The sequence below is a fragment of the Danio rerio genome, chromosome 9 (genome assembly GCF_052040795.2).
Source record: "Danio rerio strain M-AB ecotype USA chromosome 9, GRCz13ab, whole genome shotgun sequence".
In the NCBI taxonomy this organism is placed as follows: Eukaryota; Metazoa; Chordata; class Actinopteri; order Cypriniformes; family Danionidae; genus Danio; species Danio rerio.
In genome coordinates, this window is record NC_141029.1 from 38,944,499 (window position 1) to 38,963,721 (window position 19,223).

The 19,223-nt window shown below is 35.4% G+C and overlaps 1 long non-coding RNA gene across 3 annotated transcripts in view; it reads right to left on the bottom strand.

Annotated features, from left to right (window-relative positions):
• The window catches only part of LOC141376175 (uncharacterized), a 171,937-nt gene that overhangs the window by 137,454 nt on the left and 15,260 nt on the right, over window positions 1–19,223 (bottom strand). The window contains exons 3-7 of one of the 3 annotated variants that reach the window (XR_015499722.1): window positions 14,490–15,410; window positions 13,162–13,299; window positions 8,580–8,927; window positions 8,199–8,271; window positions 7,649–8,002 (exon numbers count right to left, since the gene is read on the bottom strand). This is a non-coding gene — a long non-coding RNA (uncharacterized LOC141376175). Of the gene's footprint in view, window positions 1–7,648; window positions 8,003–8,198; window positions 8,272–8,579; window positions 8,928–13,161; window positions 13,300–14,489; window positions 15,411–19,223 lie in introns of those variants that run through there. The other 2 variants (XR_015499721.1, XR_015499720.1) reach the window with 2 other exon arrangements.

A 19,223-nucleotide genomic window follows, 5' to 3' on the forward strand; every position in this document is an offset into this window, starting at 1 on the left:
GTAGTGGGGATGAGGTGACAAAAACTTGATTGGAATGGAAATTAACTGGAACTTCTGGCAAAAATACCACCACCAAATTCAAGATGAATGGAAGAAAAAACTAAATCAATACAATGCAAACTAGAAATGTATTTTTAGTTGACAGCTTTGTAAATTACAGAATGGGTTGCTTTGTAGCGTGAAATACATGTTTGGGATATATACTTATACTATATTTTAGTATATTTGCAAATACTTTATATTAAAAAAGAAAAAAAAAGAAAAAAAACAGACAGAGACAGACAGATAGCAGGGTTTCAGCAAGTTTCACCAAGTTCAATGTAAGACTTTTTAAGACATTTTTTAGACCATTATGAATGAAATTTTAGACTTATGCAGCCCTAAATTTTAAGGATTTTTTTTTCAAATACCCCGGTAAGAAAAGAATTTCTCCCTCGCCCTATCAAAAAAAAAAAAAAAAAAAAATATATATATATATATATATATATTTTTTTTTTTTTTTAACTTTTTTAATACATTTAAAAATACAATAATTGTAATTTAGTTTAATTTTTTTGATTAATTTTCAAATACATCCATTCAAAAAGCCTATAACCCTTACCAAGAATATAACAAAACATAGCGGTCAATTACTTCAGTCTACAAATATAATAATCTAGCAATAAAACAATTAGTTTTTTTAAGCAAATGTTACTGTAAGGAAAGTAATTAAATGCTATTTTTAAATAAAAAGTTTAATTGAAATGAATTTTTGGTGATTGTATGGTTGTTAACGGCCAGTTTGGGTAGCAATACATAAACAAACAAAAAAATTAAGACCTGTTAAAAATAATTCAAGACCAACAACACAACATTTCAGTAGATTTAAGACTTTTTTTTAGGCCGACATTTTAGGTTTTGAGATTTAAGACATTATAAGACTTCTTAAGACCCTGCGGATACCATAGACAGACACACTGCAAAAAATGCTTTTCATTCTTAGATTTTTTAAATTATTTCTTGTGCAAATATCTAAAATTTCTTATATCAAGAAGCATTTCTAGACAAACAAAACATATTGTCTTGTTTTGAGAAATAATACGCCAATATTAAGTGAGTTTTTCCTTAAAACAAGCAAAATAATCTGCCAATGGGGTAAGCAAATTAATCTTGTTTTTTCTTTTGACGTAAGATTATTTTGCTTACCCCATTGGCAGATTATTTAGCTTGTTTTAAGGAAAAACCTTCTTAGTTTTGGCATATTATTTCTTAAAACAAGACAATATGTTTTGCTTGTCTAGAAAATTCTTCTTGATTTAGGAATATTTAGATATTTGGACTAGAAACAAGACAACAAATCTAAGTAAGAAAAGCATTTTTTGCAGTGCAGACAGACAGACAGACAGACAGACAGACAGACAGACAGACAGACAGACAGACAGACAGACAGACAGACAGACAGACAGACAGACAGACAGACAGACAGACAGATAGATAGATAGATAGATAGATAGATAGATAGATAGATAGATAGATAGATAGATAGATAGATAGATAGATAGATAGATAGATAGAAAGACATAAATGAAAAATAAAAAATTATGTAACAGTTCAATATTTTACAGGAAAAATGAATGAATTTGTAAGTTTTGATTTCATGTCAACTTCAATATGGTAGTTGTTAAAAATTCATCACAAATGTTTTTAAAAATGCCTCAAGAAATGATTTCCAGAGGGGAAATATTGCCGCTTAATGACCCTGCTATGAGCACATAAATGTATGTGCGTGTTTGCAGACTGTAAGAGAGAAAGGAAAGCGAGCTGAATGCATCCTTCTGTTCCAATAGCTGCTTTCAGAGGTAATGTGGCAGCAGGTCTGACAGCAGTGGGTTAGAGGTGTGGCACATTAACTCATAAGAGGGCAAACACAGCTAAAAAAGGCTGGCTTTCTAAAAGGGCTTCAGGGGATAGAGTGATTTACAATGTCTCTACTGCATTATAAACGCCTCTTGGCTTTAATGAGCTCTTGACAAGCAGCGTGTTTGCACAGCGTTTTCTTTTATTTTGGGAGCATGACTTTCTGATTGCCGAACATTAGGCGAGTATTCATTCTCGTGCCTGAACGCAACCCTTTCAACACTGCACACATTTTCAAGGAGCTTATTTACAGCTCAGCTATTAATGTATAAAACAATACTGTACTGATACTAACAACTTTAAAATGAATAGTAGAACTGAGCAAAAACGCAGCATGGTATATGTAATGTTCTCTTACCGTATCATTTCACAGCAGTGTTCACATCCTACACTTTATCCATAGCCCGACATCCAGTTGAACGCTACAAACTCTTATATCTTATCAAACCGATCTCTTTCTCTGGGACTGTGCAGCAATTTGATTCAAATAACATACTGGTTTAGGCTGGATTAGCACCAAGAGCTGAGGACTCTCAAGAGTTTGGGCCAAGAACAAATAGGGCAGATGGCATTTGGTACAATAACATGGAAGTCATCCAGGTCTGCTCATAAGGTCAAATCCTTTCAGTCTGGACATTAATGACCATATAGATCCTCTAAACAGGGCACTTGGGGAAATCTAAGGATGTGATTGCCATCAAAATCGATGACACATGAAAAATCTGTCAAGGTTGAAGAGATGCCTAATGCAAAAAAATGGCAGTAAAATTAAGAAAAACATTTCCCCAAATTAAAAAAATACAGTAAAACAGCCAAGAATGACATTAAAAGAGGTCCAGGACAAAAATTCCTACAAATTTTTATGACAACAACAACAAAAAAATATATTTTCCTATTAAAAATGTACCATATAATTTGAATTAATTTATTTGACAGGGTCATGCACAGCAATACACTGACCTTAATGTAAATATGTTTTGTGCCAGGCTTTAGCAAAACATATTTTCCTCCTGCAATCCCTGGAGTGTAGCCCCAATCCCCCAACACAACCCCAATACACTGTAAAAAGCGATCAGTTACTTTAAAGAAGTGAGTAAACCCATTGCCTTAAAAGCAACAAATATATCCATTGTAGCTTGGAACATTCAATCATTCATTCATTTTCTTTTCAGCTTAGTCCCTTTATTAATCAAGGGTTGCCACAGCGGAATGAACCACCAACTATTCCAGCATATGTTTTACACAGCAGATGCCCTTCAGCAACCCATCACAGAGAAACACCCATACACTCTCATTCATACACATACATACGGCCAATTTAGCTTACTCAATTCATCTACATCGCATCTCTCTGGACTCGTGGGTGAAACCAGAGCACCCGGAGAAAACCCACACGAACACCGGGAGAACATGCAAACTCTACACAGAAATGGCAACTGACATAGCCGAGGCTCGAAACAGTGACTCTCTTGCTGTGAGGCGTCAGCAAAACCTACTGCGCCACCGCACCACACTAAATTAGAATAGTCAATTTTTTTAGTTATGCACGTAATTCGTTTACTTAAAGGAGGAAACCCCCTTGCCTTAAAATTATTAAGTAAATAAATTATGTGAATAATATTAATTTAAAAAATTATGTCAACTTGACAATTCCAAGTGACAATGGATTTACTCAACTTGTTGTTTTTAAGGCAATGGGTTTACTAATTTATTAAGTAAAACAAAGTAATTGCTTTTTACAGTGTACAATTGAAATGGATTTATAGCAACATATTACAGGCAAAAATCTCAACAAAATCAAGAATAGGGGACCACAAGGTTTCACTGGTACTCAAATGATTCCAATTTTAAGATAAAGGGAAAAAAGTTCAGGCCACGGTGCTTGATCAGAAAAAGGCAGCTTGTCATGTCCAGAATGGAAGTGAGACCTTGCCCCAGATGTAGTTCAAATATCTTGGGTTTTGTTCACAAGTGATGGAAGGATGGAATGTGAGATTGACAGATAGATCTGTGCATTGGCAGCAGTAATGCAGTTGATCTACTGGTCTGGTGAAGAAAGAGCCGAGCCAAAAAGCAGAGCTCTCGATTTAAAAGTCACTCTCAAACTCATCTATAGACCGAAAAGACAAGTTTGTGGATACAAGTGGCTGAAATGAGTTTCCTTCTCAGGGTGGCAGGGTGCACCCTCAGAGACAGGGAGTTGACGTTGAGGAGGCTCAGGCATCTGTTTTAAATGCCTACTGGACGAGTGGTGTAACAAGCTTGTCCCCCTGGGAGGAGGCCCATGGGAAGACCTAGGACACCCTGGAGGGATTATGTCTCCTATCTTGCCTGGCAATGCCATGTGATCCCCCCGAGGAGCTGGAGGAAGTGTCTGGGGTTTCTCTAATGAGACTGCTGCCCCCACAACCCAGCCCCAGATAAGCAGTTAAAAAAAAATGGATGGATGAATAAGCAAAAACTAGGGATGTCCTAATCAGACTTTTTTGCCCTCGAGTCCGAGTCATTTGATTGTGAGTATCTACCAATACCGAACCCTGATCCGATACTTCTATAATACATAAAAAAGAATAAAGAAGAGCGAAGAAACATCAATTTCTCAATATTGGACTTTAGCGCAACAGTAAATGCAAAGAAAATCTAAAATAAAAACAAATAGCACCTCAACTTAAAATACCAGGCAGGCAATCCTAAGTTTACATATATCAATGTTGTCGTCATCAACTTTATAATATCTCCAGACCGTAGACATACTCAAGCTTTCCACTTCAAGCTGCTTCTGTGTTCTACTTTGCCGGCATTTACCCAATAGCATCTCTGCAGCAAAGTGATGTGATGCCGCACGCGTTGCTGTTTCTGTGTGAAGTCAATAAAGAGGTAAAATTAAGAAAAAATGTTGAACAAATACAAAAAAGGTCAGGGACAGAAATAAATATGAGGTCAGGGGGAAAACGCAGTACAATTTTGAGTTAAACAAAAGGGGCATTTTTCCCCATCAAAATGAATTATGACTGGATATTAAAAAGGGCTTAAAGATAAAGTTCCCAGAAAAATGAAAATTACCTTATAATTTTCTCTCCCTCGTGTTGTTTTAAATGTTTATGAGTTTCTTTCTTCTGTTGAAGAAAAAAAGATATTTTGAAGAATGCTGGTTGCTTGAACCCATTGACCTCCCAGAGTAGGAACAATTTACTATGGAGTCAATGAGTCTCATTAACCAGCATTTTTCAAAACACCTTTTTACATTCGTGTTCAACAAAAGAAAGAAACTCAAAGAAGATTTGAACAAGTGAAGAGCGCATAAATGATTGTTTTCATTTTGGGGTGAGCTGTCCCTTTAATGGAAAGTAAAAGGAGCAAAATGGGGGGGGAAAAAATCACTAATTCCAGAACAAAGGAGACCAAATAAGTCAAGGTCTGAAATTGAAGTGGCTAAGATTTAAAATATATAACCAAAATGCGTCAAAATTTTTGTGATGAAAGATCATTTAACTGTTCTATTTCTTACAGCACTCAGCAAACATACAGAAAGGAACACATTCATGCAAGCAAATATTTACAAATACCATAAGGTTACCCAAAATAGCATGCGCTATTTATCTCGGGCCACCCCTGCTGCCAAAAGGTCATCACCACATAATCACGTTTCTCTACTTAACACCTACACAGCCTAAGCAGGGTGTGACTCCCGCGTAAGTGTGTCACCCACATGCCGAACCAAAACAAAACAGACTGAGCCGTAGCTTACCTGAGGTAACAGAACACCTCCTTACAGAAAAAGAGTTATCCTCAAAGTATTTGCCGACATTTAAGCCTGACAAACAGTAAATAAGGGCATCACGATGTAACTGACAGATTACATACGAGATAACGCTCATGTAGGTTCATCCATATCAGAATCAAAAAATGCATTGCTAGCAAATAACAACAACAAAAGAATAGATCTATAAATATATATTTTTTATAAAATATTTGAGATGTTTATTATTTAATACACGAGTTCTTTTGATTATTTGTGATGATTTCATAAAAAAATTTAATTAATGATTATTTTAGGTGTATACTTTAAATTAAAATGTAATTAATTTAATTAATAGTTATAGTAATAGTAATAATAATAATAAGAAAATAAAAAAAAATAATTCTTGCTTCCTAAAAAATATTACCTAAAAGTTTTTAGTTTGGTATAGGAACTTTTATAATCATCTCAACTAAACCTATCAGTCAAACGAATGAAAAAAATAAGGTAAACTTTATGACTATAAAACATTAGCTAAAATAATGAGCTGAGCAGGTTTTAACTAAAGTAATATAAAACATTTGTTTTTATCACTTTTTCTGGGTTTTTTAAAATGTTATTTTTACAACATAGGCTCATTCTAAAAAAACGTAGGTCTATACACAATTCTGGAGATGGCAAATTATGTAGCCAGAGGTACATATGGCTGCATTTGGTCTTTAAAACAAAATCTACAAGGTGGTATGATGTCGTTATAACGACACAGAGCAGAGTGGATCATGACGACGGGTTTCCAGTCCAGCAAAGAACAGTTCCGGAAAGCGAGTAAGACAAAAATAAAAGCCAAAAAAATAAAACAAACAAGTAAATAACAAGGTAAGAATGTGGTAAAATCTGAAAATGTGATAAAAATCAGGCTGTCTTTTTTTCTGGACTGCTTTTCAAAACACTGTCAGTTGGGTTTAGGGCAGTAAATGGATGGGGTTATCAGTCAGTTGGTCAGTCTGTCAGTCAGTAGCGACCTCTGGTTAAATTTACGTGAGCAGAGCAGGTGTGAATGGCACTCGCTAGAAAAATTTAAGATGTCAAAAAACATTCGCGAAAACAAAAACTGCAAAAAACCATACTTACTGGGACGTACTTGGCGCTCTCCAGAAATATATATAGGGGTTTATTTTCGACTTAAAACGAACGCTACAGGGTGGTATGATGCCGTTCCTTTTCATGCTTACCAGCTGACCACTTACCTCCATATGGACGGCTTTTCTGCTGTTGCCAGTTTCTCCAGTGGCTCGTTGCTTAAGTTGGGGGATTTGAGATGCAGAGCAGAGTTGACCAAGACAGGGAGGTTTAAGTCAGCAAAGAACAGTTCTAGAAAGTGGATATGACAAAAACAAAAAGCAAAAAATAAAACAAACAAGTAAATAAAAAGGGTAAAAATGTAGTAAAGTTAGTCAGTCAGTCAGTCGACAGCGACCTCTGGTGGATTTACGTGAGAAGAGCAGGCACGAAAGGCACTTGCAAGAGAAATTTGAAATCTCAAACAGCATACACAGCAGCATGTGGTGGAGTCGCAAGAACTAAAACTGCAATATATATATATATATATATATATATATATATATATATATATATATATATATATATATATATATATATATATAATAAAAAAACATACCTCCTGGGATGTACTTGGCACTCTCCAGAAATATATATGGGGTACCTAATAAGAGTTGAGCCTGAGTTAATTTTTAACAGTGTAAATATCACTGATATCACAAATATATTCTTTAACTCACACCTACTTAAACAGGCAGACTGAATGAAGCCATTTCACACTGCCAGTATAGTCTGACATTAAGGCTAATTGTCTGTTGAATTATGAAACAAAATTCTTGAAATTGTTAGTGTTTTGCTGCAGGCATTTCTGTGTCAGACTTCCCAGAACGCTGTATAGGCGCCACCCAACCTGTTTCAGTATCACTCGGAAAATAAATACCACACGGATGTTTAGAAATCAGGAATAATCTTTAAAAAAATAAAATAACACAATATGTACATGATGCAACATTATGTCTCAAAACAAATGAGGATTAATGCAATTATAATTATATATATAAAAAATGTGGCCATTTATATTTCCCAATTAGGATGTAACGGACTAAGATGATCAAAATATTTATACTAAGACTATCCTCCATCCTCGTGGGTGGCTGAACTGATGGAGATGATGTTTATTGTTTGTTGCATAAGCACACAACCAATGCACCTTTCTTTTATAGCAGGGGGAGGAAAATTACTTCAAGACAGGCCAAAAACATGTTATCCTGAAGAAACTCAAGAATGTTCTTAGGCCTCCGAGCTTTTCTGTCAACAAACACAAGATGCAGAGGCAATATTACATGTTAATTACTCTATAAAAGTAACTCTCAAGGAATGCAGTGAACTGACATGATACTGAGGTAATCACAAAGCATCAATGCTTTAAAAATGCAGCATTCATACAGTCTTTAGGATTTTTTGCAACACAGAGTATTTACCATCCCTCTAAAAACAGACTTGCTTTGACTGATATCCTCTAATGACAGCAACCATTGAAGATTTCCCAGGTTTTTTCCTCAGTATCAGTGACAGGGCTAATAGATAGCAGGTGAAAGAGAGATACAACAATGTCAACATCACAATCAGAAACAAATCATTGGCAAAACTCCACTCAACAAATAAAGGTTTAATTCTTGTGTCAATACTGTGAAACGCCACAAGCTAGAAAAAGGCTAATGACTAGTTCTGGAGAAAGTTAGTTGAAAAATATTTACAGGTTACAAATACAAACTAATTATGCAATTAAATGGTTAGGTTTATTTTCTAGGACAAAAGAAAATAAAGAAAAAAAGAAAGATGCGCAAATAACAAAGAAACGCAAGTAACATTTCATATACACTACCTGACAAAAGTCTTGTCGTCGATCCCAGTTGTAAGAGCAACAAATAATAACTTGACTTCTAGTTGATCATTTGGAAAAGAGGCAGAAGGTAGATCTGTTGAATTACATCCCAATCATCACAAATACTGCAGAAGTCGATTCTCACAAAAATCAGTCAAGTTTGCTGAAGGATGATATCATGGTTTGGGGTTACATTCAGTTTGGGGGCATGCGAGAGATCTGGAGAGTGGATGGCAACATCAACAGCCAGAGGTATCAAGACATTTGTGCTGCCCATCACATTACAAACCAAAGGAGAGGGCAAATTCTTCAGCAGAATAGAGCTCCTTCTCATCCACATCAAAGTTCCTGAAAGCAAAGAAGGTCAAGGTGCTCCCTGATTGGCCAGAACAGTCGTGAACATTATTGAGCATGTCTGGGGTAAGATGAAGAGGAGGCATTGAAGATGAATCCAAAGAATCTTGATGAACTTTGGGAGTCCTGCAAGAACATTTTCTTTGCCACTTTAGATGACTTTATTATTAAGTTATTTGAGTCATTGTAGAGATGTATGGATGTAGAAGTTCAAGCTCATGGGAGTCATACACAATATTAATTCTTTTTCCACTGCACCATGACTTTATATTCTATACTGTAAGATTTAAGTGACAAGACTTTTGTCTAAGCAAAGCCAGACCTTCTTGACCTAATTAAATAACTGAAACTCAGGGCATGATCCTATTTTATTGTGTTAAAATAAGTGTAGTCTAGAGGCCTTTGCCTTTCATATAAGCCACTTCTGATACCAAATGATCAACTAGAGGTCAAGTTATTATTTGTTGTTCCTAAAACTTGGAAAGGCAACAAGACTTTTGTCAGGTAGTGTAGACCAGTGGTTCTCAAACTGTGGTACGTGTACCACTAGTGGTACACAGGCTTCCTTCTAGTGGTACGCGGAGGAATGAAATATGTCATGTACATGCTATATATATTTCAAAATTTATCAAAAATTATGTATATTATATGCCATATATGACATAGCCTATATTTCTGAGGTAATCTGCCACGTTTTTTTTAACTATGCAGAGTTGTAGCTGCTTTACTGGGCCTACTACGCTACTGTATTTCAATACTGCTCATTTTGGTGGTACTTGGAGAGATAATTTTTTTCTGAGGTGGTACTTGATGAAAAAAGTTTGAGAACCACTGGTGTAGACCATTTGGGGGATTATACTATTCTTTAAGAACAACACAACATTTATTTGTTTACTCAAACAAACTAAGATTGCTAATGTTCTAAATAATAAATAATTCTTCATTCAAAAAATTCTATTAACTCTGCAGTTCAATCCAAACTCACCCAGAAATTACACACAGCTAAATCAAGATGGATACAATATTAAACACAATAAAAGACAAACAAATATGCATGCGATTCCTTCACTAAGATAAATGGCTTTAACACACGTCTTTCTTTCTAAATTAAAGATTTGCATCACAAAAACACTCCATAAGCCACTGAAAACAGTTTTGACGCCCAGTTGAGAAACGTTGCTCTGGCTGATGACAATTCTTAATGAAAGTTCTAAGCACCCTTCCAGAAGGAGCTGGTCACTAAGGCACCCTCCATGCAGCAACAAAGAAAAAGGTCTATAGCAGAGGAGTCCAAACTCGATCCTGGAGGGCCTTAGTCTTGGAGAGTTTAGCTCCAACCCTAATCAAACACACCTGGACAACCTAATCAAGCTCTTAAGCCTGATTTATACTTCTGCGTCAGGTGACCGGCGTAACCCACGGCGCAGGCAACGCGCGTGGCTGTGCATTTATACTTCTGCGCGCTGTCTCTGCCGGTCTGCATTAACACTTCCGAAACGCTAGTTGGCAGTGAGGTGTAAATGTTCCTCTGTGTCGAGTTTCTTCGCTACTTTTTTGCATTTCCTGAACACTTTCGGGATGTACAAGTGGCTTAAACTCGCTCATTTTGAGGCAGGAACCGGCAGACGTGCAACAACTTTAACTATGAGGTAAACACAAAACAAAACTTTCCATCCGGAGCTCCTTCACGGTACTCCACACTTGTAAACAGTCATTCGCGCACCTCTCTGTCCCACCCAGACTCGTCAGCGCTACCAAGCCGACCAATCACAGAGCTTACGCTACGCGTCGTTGCGACGTGTAGTTACATTTTTTGAGAGGTGCACGTCAGCGACGGCGATGGCCACGGCGAAGGGCTATGCGTCAGCGCCGTAGCATACGCCGGTGTTTGATGCAGAAGTATAAATCAGGCTTTACTATACAAGAAACTTTATGGCAGGTATGTTGAAGCAAGTTGGAGCTAAACTCAGCAGAACACTGGCCCTCCAGGAATGAGTTTGAACACCCCTGGTTTATAGTATAGAGTGAATATGTATTATGATGCTAGTGACTGACAAGATCAGCTGCAATACTGCTGTTTTTTGTTTGATTGTTTGCTTTTTTAAAGAGTTTTATAAAGTTTGCTTGCTTTATATGCTTGGGGGAAAAGTATGCAAATACATCTGAATTAAATTTGTCACAAAAACCAAACAAAAAGCTGAGATTTCAGTCATGGGGATCCTGAAACATAAACTGCATTAATATTAATACTAACCCTACAGTGTTGTAATGCTCATTTGACTTGTTGTGCTATACAAGTAATCTGCTTGTGTGTTCTGATATGAAAACATGATGTTCATTGTGTTTTTTTTAATTTAATCCTTCTGACTGTCTGGAACATTTCCTTCCCAACAAATCTGACATACTGTCCACTAGAGCAAAGTCCAGTCCTCTGGAAAAACAAAAACAAATGATAATCTAAAAAGATGTCAACAAATAGGAATAGATACAGCTTTCTCCCTGTATTAAGGTTTCTAGCATCTACTTTTTCCCCTTAGCAGATCACAGGTCATTGTCTAGTTGATGTTACGTGACCTCAGTGGGGGGTTTTGTTTCCTGGATTAAGCCGGTGTTTCTGAAACAGGAGCGGAAGGAGTAAGTGTGTCCCCCGGTGATGTTAGTTTGTGTTGCTTACAGTATAGGCCGCTGTGCTCAAAGAGACAGTCTAGACTCTGGTAGAGGTTTAATGAGATTTGCTGCGATTAAGTTAGTGCTCATAATACAGGCTGCAAACTGACCAACAGTTGCCGTCAAAACAAGTTTAATCGATTTTTTTTAAACACATAGTAATACAAGTATGCACACTATTAGATACGTGAACTACAAGACAGTCACTTCAAAATAAAGACATCATAACTTTCATCTCATTCATCCGCTCAAAGGTTTGTGATCAGTAAAATGTTTTAATGTTCAAAAAAGCCATTTCTCCTTACCAAGGCTGCATTGAATTTGGTTAAATGTGAAATATGACTTTAATGTAAATATTGAACAAAATATTAAAATTATTCTTTTTGATTTCTGTGATTTGAAGCCAAATGTTCTGCAACTATTACTGCAGCTTTCAGTGTCAAATTATGCAAGAAGAAACGTTAATTATTATTACTATTATCATAGTAAAAATTGCTGGGATGCTTCATATATGGGACATTCTACCAGAAACGTTCATTATCTGTCCCTGGGATAAAAACATATATACAGTGAATGAAAAACATTTCATGCCATCTATTTCTAAAATGGACTGATGGCTGATTTCTGTGAGTTGTTCTGTAAATGTCATTTATTTGGTTCTCAGATTGTTTTTTTTTTTTTATTAAAAACACTTTACAATTGCACAAACCCTGTCATTGTTTTTGTCCTCAGCCCAACTGAGCCTACAGCTTTAATAGTTTTGTTATGCTGAAAACTATTTAGAAAAAATACTTCAGAAATAGCAAATTTCAGTTGTTATCTTTCACATCAATTTATTAAAAAGTAAATAAATAAATTTTACAAATAAACACCACAAATATATAATACAAATAAATGTACAGTTGTCCCCATGTTTTTGCCAGTCATGTCACATTTGCATCAAATTTAACATAAAATGTGTGCGATACACGATTAATGCTAAGACTAAAAGAAATAACATCATTTGATGAAGAAGCTGACAGTGGTCAAGGATGTGTTCAATCATTGAATTGTATGTTTTTGTGCTTGTTTTTGTATGATTTTTTGAGGACAACAAGCTTAAGTCAGGCCCTGTTGCGTTTTTTACACTTTAAAATGTAAGTTTCTGGTAGAATGTCCCATATATATATATATATATATATATATATATATATATATATATATATATATATATATATATATATATATATATATATATATGGGACATTCTATATAATATATAATTTACTCGCTCGAACCAGCGACCTTCTTGCTGTGAGGCGATAGCACTACCTGCGTCCTACGGCCTCGTGCCAACGCACGCCTCCCACCAGTGCTGATTTACAGGCATAATCGCACTGCTACTCATGTGATACTGCTCATATAACTTATAAGTAAAACTTTTGATGGCAATTTGAGGCTTTTGCCATAAATTAATGTTTTAAAAGCTAATGTTTATTTCATCAAGTAATGTATTACGCTTTGCACAGAAATATATAAAATTACTTACTAAATACTAAAATAATTTAAAATGATTGCTTACCATTAAGGCGGCATGGTGTCTCAGTGGTTAACAATGTTGCTTCAGAGCAAGAAGGTCACTGGTTTGAGTCCCAGCTGGGCCAGGTGGCATTTCTGTGTAAAGTTTGCATGTTCTCCATGGTTTCCTCTCTGGTTTCTCCTACAGCATAAAGACATGCTGTATAAGTGAACTGGGTACAAAAAATTTGCTCTAGTGTGAGAATGTGAACGTGTGTTTATAGGTGTTTCCCAGTACTGGGTTGCAGTTGGAAGGGCATTCGCTGTGTAAAACATATGCTGGAATAGTTGGCGATTCATTTCAATGTGGCGACCTATGATAAATAAGGGACTGAGTCAAAGGAAATGAATGAATGCTTAATTGGTCACAACAGACCAGCAAATCAGCATATTAGAAAGATTTCAGAAGTATCATGTGACACTGAAGACAGGGGTAAAAATGCTAAAATTCACACTTGAATCATTAGAACTTTATAATACATTCAATATAAAACCAGTAAGTTTCAATTGTAATAATATTTCACAATTTTAAAGTTTTTATTGCATTTATAAAAAAAAAAGTTGCATATAATCCAGACTTTTGACCAGTAACGTATGAAAGTGAGGCTTCTGCCATGCAGTTATTGCTATGGGTCCAGGTGGACCGCAGAGGTTTTAGGTGTTAAGTGACATGCAGCAATGAGAGGAATGACTCCAGCTGGTGTGGCTTTAAGACAAGCAAGAGGCCCCAGGACATTCTCAGATGGACTGTCCAGTTTACAGCCCATGTTTATTACAGGTATGCACAAATGCCCAGAATTCTTGGCTCTAGATTGTAGAAACAGACCTAGAATTTTCAGACAGTGCTCAGATTGTGTCATACTGTATAATTGTAGTACAATTTAAAACAATTGATTTTTTTTCACATTTGATTTTGATTGATTAATCAATCCAAATCATACTTTCAAGATAAACCCTTTTTACAATGGATTTCATTCAAATAAATTAATCGTGCAACATATTCTATTAGACATCAATTTATTGAGCCAAAAAAATAAATACTTATAGAAAGCCTACTGTTTTGCCTTTTTTTCTTAAAAAACATAAGCTTAAAACATGGAAGAATAGTGTTAAAACATCCTGAAAGTTTTGACTATTATTGAAAAGTACATTCTACAGTAAAATAGTGGTATATTTATTTATTCATTCATTCATTTTCTTTTGTCACAGTGGAATGATCCCCAAATTATTCTGGAATATGTTTTACCCAGTGGATGCCCTTGTGTACTGGGAAACACCCTTACACTCTCGCATTCACACACATACTTATACTCTATGGCTAATTTTGCTTACCCAATTAACTTAAAGCGCATGTCTTTGGCCTGTGAGGGAGACCGGAGCACCCGGAAGAAACCCAGTAACTCCACACAAAAATGCCAGCTGGTCCAGGCGAGACTCAAACCAGTAATCTTCTTGCCAAGGCGACAGTACTAACCACTGAGCCAGTGTGCCACCCTCAATAATCACAATTTCTTCAAGTTAAACTGAACATTTATTTTGACAGGTTTTTGTGTAGATGCTTGCGTCTGAACCACAACCACTTGTCCACATTGTTATTTTACCTGATGTACTTCTGATCTATTCAAAGTTCTGCCAAATGTCAGAATATTAGAGCGTTTTTCCCTGTATGACTGTAAAATGAATATCCACGTTTATGAATGTCCAATTTTGCACTGGGTGACCTCTACTAAAAGCAACAGTGGGTGTGCAGTGCAGGTTGATTTCAGCACAAAGGGTCCAGAGATCAAGTTGCTCAGTGATCTGTCCCTGTGAGCACCGTACCGTGCAGTGTAAGTTATTCCGATAGCAAAGGATCATGGTTTGTTGCTACACTGAGCCTAAGCCATGAGCTGCATTGTAAGCCACAGGTCCTTTCTTCTATCTGATCCAAGCACACTCTTTAAAAATCAAGCATCTCTATTGGCTTTGATGGTTCCACAAAGAACCTTTAAACTCCAAAAAAAAAAAAAAGTATTTTGCATAAAGTTCTTCACAACTGAAAAAGTTATTACAAAGTTATTCTACAAAATAAGAAATGACTGTTTTACTGCTCACCGCTGGGGCCTTTTAAGGAATCCAAAATGGTGCCGATGAGGATCCTGCATGCTCAGCTCACATTCTTTGCTTACGAAAAGAAAATTCAGCAGTGATCTCCTGGTAGTGATGCTTACTGTTGCTGGAATTCTACCAATTCAGGGCATTATGGTTTGCATTCTGTGGAAAACACAAATTGTTCAATTCAATGATTAAAAAGAGCTCCCCAAAAAATTAAAAGCCTGTTATTAATTACTCATGTCGTTCCAATTCCAAGCAGGCATGGGATGATAAGAGGTTTTAAGGTTTACGGCGGTTTTGGAAAGTCAAGGTTTTAAAACCGCTAAAAGTTTCTGTTATACCATTCCTAAGGTATATATGCAAGGTGTTTTTTATGTGTTGTAAATAAATCTGTGTTTTTGAAAGCAATGAAGACAGCAGAAGTTTATTTTAATTATTTAGCCTGACATGTTTACTGTTCCAAAATATTATAAATGTTTATTAAAATATAATTGTTGTTTTTTTACTCAGACATTTAAAAAGAACTTATTTTAGAGCAGTCATCACAATACCATGATACAATGAAAGCGAGGTATTTTTATCCAAGGTTGAATATAATTTCAAGACCTTCGTTCATCTTTAGAATACCATTTAAGATATTTTAGATGAAATCCAGGAGCTCTCTCATCCTCCATATACAGAATAGTCCCAAGACGTCCAGAAAAGGAACCAATATCTTTGTCAAAACAATTCATTGTAATCATATGAAGAGTCACAAAAAACAAAACAAAAAAAACTGTGCAAATGGTTTGTTCATCATCTTCTTTTCATTATCAAGTGGTCAAGTTGCATGTTTACTATGTGCAGTATGACATATTGCTATTTTTATTTTCAAAACAATACACAAGCATCTGATTGTCCATAGATTGTCCTGATCTGAAGCAGAAGACACTGGCGATGAAGTCATTTTTACAATTTTTTTTATTCATAACAAAGTGTTGTTGGAGCTTTCATATGATTACAGTTAAGCCATTGAAGTCATGTGAAATATTTTGACAATATTTTGGATTCTCTTTTGGACAAGGGAACCTTGCTTACTTAACTATAAAAATGCCGGGTCCCACACATTCGATTTATGTTGGGGCAACAGGAAATAATTAGGTTAACTTAGTTTTTTAAATGTAAGTTGAACAAAAACCAATCAAGCTGTCTCCAAAAAAACTCAAGAATTGTGTTGTTTTAGCTCATTTTAAAATAAGTAGTTTGACAAAAAATGTAGTTTTACAAACTTCGAGAGAAGCATGTGATATGATTGACCACATCTGGTCCCTGTCTCTAATCATTAGCTAGCCAATAGGATTATTCCAAATATAACATAAATATCCAGCCTAACTTCACTCCCTATCTTCATTTTGGGCTCCAAGCTCAGGGTTCTCTCCCAGGACAGCATGCTAAACCTGCTAACATCATCAAACATCATCTAAGTGTGAACTCTTGAACCAACAAATGTTATTTTGGAGTGTTTAGGGAGGGTCAGAGATTGTCTGATTCAATCTAAAATATATGAATTTGTGTTAAATATCACAAAAAAATACATTTTTGAGTGAACTAACCATTAAAGTTCTATCTATCTCAGTTTGAGAAAAGAACTCAGACACTATGCTTAAACAAAAATGGATGAAACAAGGAGTTGGAAAATGAATGTTAATCCTGGAAAATGGCTATGTCAATATGTTGAGAAGATAATGGTGGTGGGATGGTGTACTGAGAGTTACTGAACTGTGAGAAAATCCAGCAAAGCTACATACCTGAGAATCTCAGTGAGTGGGCAGATTGGTATGGAAGCTGGAAGATAAAGTTACAAGCAAAAAAGGCCAAAATCAAGATGCTATCATCTGGTTGTGTTCACATCATGCACCTTGACTCTAAAAGAGATGTAAAAAAGCTTTCCTGAGTAAATATCCTTTTATATGCAGTAAACATGGAAATCCCTGTTATGCAATTGTGCTTGTTGTCCATCAAACAACCACAAAACCACAGTGGTAATATGAGAAGTCATTTGCTCGCGTATGGCATTAAAATTTGTTGATGTTATTAAAATACTATTTTTTAAAAAGAAAAAATAATATTTATGTACAACCGATGTTCATTTTTCCTGCTCAAAATGAGACTTGATTTCAAGGTTTGTGAGATTTCATCAACCTTACCTGGCAAAAGAACAATCGCCCTTTCCCTTTGGTGAAAAGACATCAAAGAAGCCACAAAGCATGTGCGCAAAGGCAAGTAGTGGAGAGTTAATTTATTCCTCTAACAGTGAAGCAATGGAAGGGTTACAAAAGCACAACAGGGCAACCTAACAACCTCTGACCTCCTCTTCCTCCGGCGCTCCCAAGAGGAATCAAGTAACTCTGATGAAGCTTATATGATCCTAAAGTGAGCCACACAACCACTGTAGCTTAACCTTAGCTTGGGGGACTTGGTTAAGTGATCTCAATTCCTCAAATTCAAAACAAAGATCCAGAACAGCACAGAAGCTTTTACTAAAATAGCATTTTTGGAGTGTTTATTTTACCACACATCACACACATACCACTGTAATATCAAGCAGTGCAATTAACTAAATAAAATGAGTTCATTTGACTTACATTTTATTTTATGAATGTTAAATTGTACTTAAAAGAAACTAAGTTACATGAACTCAAAATTCAACTCTATTAGGCTGAACCTTAACTGAATGAGAGCAGATTTCTAGTTCCCAGCATTCTTTGTGTCAGACTGGAAAATAAATGTGAAAAATATTAAAGTGCTATTAAGCATTTTTGCACATGATTCAATCAGGGAGACATGATTTAGTATAAGATTTTCAGAAGTGTCTGTAAAAATTTAATCTGTAATCTTTTATTATTATTATTGTTATTATTATTATTATTATTATTTTTATTATAACCTTTATCTTACCAGGTTAAACACATTGAGATTAAAAATCTCTTTTATAAGAGCGTCCTGGACAACGTTAGGCAGTATACATGTCATATGGGTCTAACAGACAACAAACAAAAAAACAATTGACAGTTAACATGAATCACACATTGACAAACAAACTATTCAAAACATCTACAAGCATGTGTTTCGATTTATAAACCCTTTGTACTCTTTTAGTGAAACCAATTCTTTAAACTGCAACTTTGTTCATTGATTATTCCATGCAAAAGGTGCGGCATATTTAAACACTTTTTCTCCCATCTCAGTCCGCACTTTAGGAACAGACAGTAAATAAATATACTGTGACTGAAGGCCATAGCTAAGGACAGTTTTTTTACAAATGTAATTCTGTGGATATGATGGGAGTAAACCCAATATGGATTTGTAAACAAAGATATGCCAATGCTTGAGCCTACGAATGGACAAAGCTTAGAATGCAGTTTGAGTTAAGTCAAGAAATCTGAAATGATCTAAGTAAACATAACATTAATAAATGCTTAATACAATGAAGTTAGAATTTAATTAAGGCAATGAGTTTGCACAATTCGATTTAGTAAAGTTAACAAACTTATACAGTGTGAAATTAGGTATGTGCTTGGATGCCATGTGTTATATTTTTCTATCTTGTTTTCTTGTGATCTTAACTTTATTTACTTGTGATCTCCACATAACAAAAAGTTATTTTCTCCTGATCACAGCTTATTTTTCTCGAGATCTATACATAACAAAAAGTTGTTTTCCCGTGATCACAACTTAATTTTCTTGAGAAAACAACTTTTTGTTGTCAAAATCACAAAGAAAATAAAAGTCATGATCAAAAAAAAAAAAAAACTATTATGTCCAGATCCCAAGATAATTAAATTCGTGATCATGACAAAAACAGTTAAAAAAAAAAGAGATCACGATAAAAAATAAGATGTGATCACAAGCGAGTTGTTATGTTGAGATCACAAGAAAATAAAAGCTGTAATCAAGAGAAAACTACTTTTTATTATGATGAGATCACAAGAA